This window comes from Sinocyclocheilus anshuiensis, unplaced genomic scaffold (genome assembly GCF_001515605.1).
Source record: "Sinocyclocheilus anshuiensis isolate Anshui unplaced genomic scaffold, SAMN03320099.WGS_v1.1 scaffold3331, whole genome shotgun sequence".
NCBI lineage: Eukaryota > Metazoa > Chordata > Actinopteri > Cypriniformes > Cyprinidae > Sinocyclocheilus > Sinocyclocheilus anshuiensis.
Window position 1 is genome coordinate 12,797 of NW_015542589.1, and position 6,934 is coordinate 19,730.

The following is a 6,934-nucleotide window of genomic DNA, read 5'->3' on the forward strand; positions in this document are numbered from 1 at the left end:
CGTAGCCCGTCCAATTTAGAGCTAAATCATGGCTACATACAGACCATGTCATGAAATAACACATATATTTGTAGATATTATTGACACTGCGAACATGATGGGATATCAACCATCTCATGAGCTGTCTGGCCAAAAACTACAGTGAATCAGGTTTGACTATAAGTGGGCTACAGATAGCCGCTCGGACTACGAGCTAAATCTGGCTACGCTCAGGCTACGTATTGAACATGTCAAAGAAATGAAACCAAACACCCTGTAAATGCTGTTGACTTTGCTTACATGATGGAATATCATACATCTCACAAGTTATTTTGCCAAAAAACGACATGAAACCAAATTCAAGGTTATTTGGGCTAGAAGTGGGTTACACATAGCCGGACTATATCGGGTCTACACTTAACCGAGACGTTGAAATGACGGCTATTGCTTGTTGGGTTATGTCTCAGATCCTTGTGCAAGCTGCTACTGGAAATATTTTGATAATATGAGCATTCCCAAGCATTATTTTATTATGAAATGCTTGAAAACTTAAAGGGATATTTCACACAAAAGTGAAAATGTTGTATTTTTCTATTTGCAATTTTTTTTTACTTCACATATTGGGCTACCATCCACTCCCATTACAAAGCATGGATTAGCCTGGACATTATTTAATACAACTCAGATTGTATTCGTCTGAAAGAAGAATGTCATATACACCTAGGATGGCTTGAGGGTGAGTAAATCATGGGGTAATTTTCATTTTTGGGTGAACTATCCCTTTAAATCTTAACGTTTTTTATATAACCTTTTTTTCCGTAAGCACATTTATTAAGTTATGTTAATATTTTTTTAATTTTTAGGTTACCTTACAAAACAGTGTATTTTGTGTAGCCTATTTATAAGCAATAATTATACAGTGAGCTTATGTACCTCCATATGCACAAATGCAAGTAACATTAAAGTAGATCTTATGAACAGACAATGATTGTCTTGTTATTACCGCATGAATGCTCTTTGTAACAATAGTGAAGTTCATTCCTGTCACCAACACTGGTCGTCCTTTACATTACAGTGCGCTGAATAGCACAGGAATGAAATATCAGTCACATGATGAAGGGGGCGGGGCTCTCGTAGCTATGAGCCAATAACAGCGCACGTAAACCCGAGCTCAGTAGATCAGGGAATAGAGCATGAATAACGGTACTCTACAATATGCACTGATGTGTTTCATTATTGCCACACCAACGTCGGAAATCCATGGCGCATATAAATAAATCATTAAACAGCCAATACTGGTCTTTTCGTCTATAGATTGAGACGAGCGCTTCAGCACTGCGAGCTATTTATTCAGTCTTAAGATGGCCTGGATCTGGAAGGTAAGTCGAGCAACTGAATGTTTGTCTCGCCTTATATCCAGTAATGTATGGATGCGCATTAATGCTCTGCTCAGATTACATTCACAATGTTTTTTTTTATTTTATTATTTTATTTTTTTTAAATCTGAAGTGTGCAGCGAGAAACAGCGCGGTTAATGCTAACAGCTGTGTGCTTTAGTAATAAATAAAACTGTGTGGTAGAAGCTCATGTCTTGTAACATTGTTCAAATGCGACACGTGTGATCACCCAGTTTGCTTACACTTTGCAACCAGATTTAATGGATGTATCCTGGTTTATGCAATAAGACTTGGTGTATCCAAACATGTCGACGATGTCTGATTCTGCAAAGACCATTCGTTGGAAGAGACATAAAATGTAACAGAGTTATTAGTTTTCCTGTAATATGCACTTTATTACAACCAGTGATGTATATTTATGGTTTTTATGTCCTCCTTGAGGTTTTACAACCTACTATTCAGAAACAAATGAAGACCTTCATGCATCATATGAGACCACTACTCATAATATATTTGGCTGGAGGGTTTGTTTTGTTTGGATGAGTCATTTTGTCCATTGTGATGTGAAAAAAAGGATAGTAGAAATGCATCGGCACAGATTGCATGTTCAAACATGCTTGAATATCTGACCTTGTGTCAATTGAAAAAAAAAAAAACTCTAAAAACCTTTGTGAAGTGTTGATTTTTTTTTCTTCCAAACTTTCAGACATGGACAGTAAGCAGGGACGTCATGCACTCATGATTTTTGAGGGGGCACGGGTGTGTGGGTTGGGTGGGGGGTTTGTCATGTGACACAGCAGCCACAATAGCACTGAATAACTGATATAGTCTTATGTTTTATTTCATTATTTTCCTTTTTATTCGAAATATTTCCAAAAGTGTTAACTATATCAGGAAATATCTCGATTCTCAAACATGTGTAAGTAATGCACCAGGTATTATTTAATCTATAATGGGTGATGGGCAAAGTCGAGTAAAAGTGTAATCTACTAACTACACATAAAAACCTGACTTTTTACTTAAGTACCAGATATGGGTGTCATGCCATAACATATTTTTAATACTTAATGCTATTTGTAAAATAGCAATATTGTAAGTTACTATATTATATAATTTTCATTTTACAGAGCGCAAAGAACATTTACATTATCAAAGAACATTTTCACTTCAGTCTAGCTAGCCAGAGTTCACTCTCACTATTTCCAAACGTGTAAACTATATCAGGAAATATCTCGATTATCAAATATGTGTAAGTAACCTTTATAGATTAAACCGTTTTGCACCTTTATAGATTATGTTATTTGATCAATAAATGGTGATGGGCAAAGTAGACTAATAGTGTAATCTATTAACTACACATAAAAACCCGACTTTTTACTTAAGTACCAGATATGGGTGTCATGCCATAAAATAGTTTTAATACGACTGACTTTGTATTGTATGTGAATGTAATAACAATATTGTAAGTTACTAATTATAACACTTTCATTTTACAGAGAGCAAAGAACATTTACATTAACAAAGAACATTTTAATTCAGTCTAGCCAGAGTTCATGCACTCTCAAAAACTCCCATTAAAATCACTGAAGCTGTTTACACTGTGAAATGAATATCTTACTTAAATTCGTACGCACATCTGCACTTTGCTGTTTCTGATGAGAGAATTCGCCAGCTAATTCAGTCAGCGAGCAAGTGAACAAAACACCGCGTTTCAGCGATGACTCATCTGCACGTCTCTGATTGGCCATTGCATTCATAAGCTCAACAGAATCGTGTGTGATTGGTTATAATGCAGCGCTGTACAAACGCGTCTGGGCAGTCGGAGTTGACAGATTTAGCAGAAAATTGTGTAGTGTGTGATGGGCACAGACTCCAATTTTAGCTTCAGATTCTATGATTCCATCAGGTCTGAGAATATCAGACATGTTTGATATTTTGAACCGGTTTTAGAACACAATATTTTCATTTGTCATGTGTCGACTAGCAAGAAGGCGCATATTTGTTGTTCGTAGTGTGATCCTCAGTGTATGATGCCTGTAAAAGTTGTGTAATGTATTCCAGCCAACATTATCACACTTCTCATTTCCTTTTTTAAATATCTTAGTTCTTGTAGTATTTGAAAACATTCTCTAGTTTTGTTCAGCCAGTGGTGTTCACCATTGTGATCCAACCAGTATTAAAGTTGTAGTGTATAGTGTTTTCTAGTGCTGGGCAGTATGACCAAAAATTTATATCACGGTATTTTTCTTTCATGCATGACCGGGTGTTAACCATATTTTCTACTGATTGAGAGAGGAAATACTGTTCTAACCTTTGGTAGGTTGATTTGTGCAAAACATTCATTTTAAACCATTAATTTGTTTGCTTGTGCATCCCAACCAGCCTAACAACAGCATCTTTAGTTGCTTTTTCACAGTACTGCAAAACAATTAGCCTATTGTTTTCAGACAAGTTTCCTGAACACATCCTTCGTCTCCAATTGGTCAGACACACTGCTAGTTCCACCCCCCCAAACCATGCTATTAGTTGAGTCAATAGCCAAACGTTCGTTGAGCCCAATGATTCTAAGAATGGTAACAAACAATTTCCACTTGAGCTTAGTTCAGCATGCCACAATTACAAACCGTTATCAGCTCCACAGTAGAAATTCGTACCGGCTGGGCCGGATCAGCACAGATTGGAATGGCTAAGCAATGAGAACGGTCTCGTTGCTTAACCATTCCATTCCGTGCTGATCCATGATTTTGGATCTGTGTGTCTGACCAATTGCAGACAAAGGCTGTGTTCAGGAAACTTGTCTGAAGACAATAATTGTTTTGCAATTCTGCTTGTAACACTAGGGCGTGCAGAAATCACACTTCAGTTTTAGGAACCGGCTGTGTAAAACTGTGCAGACCATGCATAACATTCTATACTGTGTTTTTAAAATGTTTTGATTTTATAAATATTCACAGTGAAAACAAAACCGTGTTTAACAGTAATGTTTAAAAGAAACAGCACTTTAACAGCTGAACAAAAACAGCTGTATGGAAAGGATGCGATGTCCTACACACAAAGGGTTGTTTAGCCACTATGTTCAACAATTTTAATTTAAATGACAATGTTTGCATGCCATTCATTGAAACTGAATACATATAATCAGGAGATGCCTGTGTGGCTGTAAATAGCATCAGTTGGCTGTACTGTCTGATAAAGATGTGCCTTTGTCAGTGTTTTATCGTTACCCTTAATCTATATGTCTGCATCAGACAGCAATCAGCAAACAGAGAAGAGTAACAGGTTAACTATTTAAGGCTGCTCATATAAAATACATGTTCCTGCTTATGTGGACGTGAAGTGTTGGAGTTTAATTGGAATTCCTTGAATCCTCTTTAAGCACATTTATTTTCTTCTGGACAGTTTGGATGGTTTTGTGATGGTAATGTAACATTCAAGAGCTGGTCAGAGTGTGGTGTGCCACTGAGAGCCTCTTTGTAATCGCTGAGAATTAGTTCCAGTGTTGTTCACCTCACAGGGCCGCAGTGGTCAGTTCGGCCTGTGCTCAGCCTTCTGCATGCATACACTTCACTATAAAAAGACCTGCAGTTGTTACCTTACTTGATCTAACCATAGTTTTGATGGTGTAACTTATATTTAGGTTGATCTTTTTGATATTTAGATATTTAGACATATGTTAGAAAGCCAGTCTCTGAGATGCTGAAAACAATGCATCATGAGCTGCACACATGTAAATTAACACAGTGCTGTGCTTCACTCTGAAACTTGCAGCGCAGAGTATATTTATTAAATTGAGTCAAGTATAATAAATAATAATAAATCACAGTCTTTTGCGATTTAATAAGTGTACTAAGCCACATCACAATTTCGATTTTAGTTTTAGTTGAGAAATGTAAAAATATTTTCCATTCATTTATGAAACTGTTGTACAAATTATCTAGTGATTGATTGGAAACTCTGGTTCGTGTAATAAGAAAATTTATATTAGATTATCTACTGTCTATCCGAAAGTTTACTTTGTGTTTATTCCGATGAATATGCCTGTAATGACCTTGTGATCTTAATCAATAGATTATGTAGACAAAAAATTGTACTGTGTGTTTTAAATGTGAAGAATGTCTTATATGGACAGTTATGACTGAAATGAAGTCAAACTGGGCATTGCAAATATGTTTAACATTTCAGAAAATATTAAAGACCCAAATAATCTAAATCAAGAGATTATGAGTAAAATCATGAGAAACAGACAGTTTGGATGGGATTACACATAATTCTATTAGGCTAATTTTAAGAGGTTTAACTTTTGAGTGGTCCAAGAGTCAAAAATACGCATTTTGCATATTTCTATTGACATAAACATAATAGCAGAGAAATGCAAGTAGGAGTTATTCAGCATAGCAAACTTTAATGTATTCTTAAACATATGCTTGCATGGTATTAGCCCAATTAGCCAATTTAAATGAGCTTTCCCTGCACGCATTGCATTCTGACTAATCCAGCACCCGCTCACACACACATGATGACTTCACTTTTGGTGCATTATACATCTTAACTTCGCTGTATAGGGGTTAGTAAGATTTTTTAAAAGTATTTTATGGTATATGGTATATATATTAATATATGTGACCCTGGACCACAAAACCAGTCATAAGGGTCAATTTTTTGAAATTGAGATTTGTACATCATCTGAAAGCAATAAGCTTTCCATTGATGTATGGTTTGTTATGATAGGACAATATTTGGCCGAGATACAACTATTTGAAAATCTGGAATCTGAGGGTGCAAAAAAATCAAAATATTGAGAAAATCGCCTTTAAAGTTGTCCAAATTAAGTTCTTAACAATGCATATTACTAATCAAAAATTAAGTTTTGATATATTTACGGTAGGAAATTTACAAAATATCTTCATGGAACATGATCTTTACTTGATATCCTAATGATTTTTGGCATAAAAGAAAAATCGATCATTTTGACCCATACAATGTTTTTTTGGCTTTTGCTACAAATATACCCAAGCGACTTAAGACTGGTTTTGTGGTCCAGAGTCACATATAAGTGTAATTTTTTCCTTTTATGGCAAAGCTGAATTTTCAGCATCATTACCCCAGTCTTCAGTGTCACATGAACCTTGAGAACTCCAGAAACATTTCTTCTTATTATCAATGTTAAAAATAGTTGTGTTGCTTAATATTTTTATTGAAAGCATGATATTTTTTTTGTATTCTTTGAAACATTTTTTGGTAAAATTATAACATTATGTCTTTACTGTCAATTTTGATTATTTGAATGTATGACTGCCAGGGTCAGAAATGAACTTTTACTTTAAGGGGCAATATTTGCTCCCTTGTATTGATATCCAGGAGCATTTTTTACATTCGTCATGCAAGGCAATTTTTATAATTACCTTATTAATTGTATCTGTTTTGTCTTTAATGTCAGATACTTAAATTTAACCAATCACTTGCAGTCAAAATATTTTAAACAGTTACCAATAACAACAAACTGTTTAAAATGGCATAAATATAAATATAAATATATAAAACAGAGACTCGTTGACTAA

The 6,934-nt window shown here is 35.1% G+C and overlaps 1 long non-coding RNA gene across 1 annotated transcript in view; it reads right to left on the reverse strand.

Annotated features, from left to right (window-relative positions):
- The window catches only part of LOC107694452 (uncharacterized), a 6,921-nt gene extending 2,617 nt beyond the window's left edge, over positions 1–4,304 (reverse strand). Inside the window, exons 1-2 of the long non-coding RNA XR_001634880.1 lie at positions 4,292–4,304; positions 3,184–3,187 (exon numbers count right to left, since the gene is read on the reverse strand). This is a non-coding gene — a long non-coding RNA (uncharacterized LOC107694452). The remainder of the gene's footprint in view (positions 1–3,183; positions 3,188–4,291) is intronic.
- Positions 4,305–6,934: the final 2,630 nt, after the last annotated feature.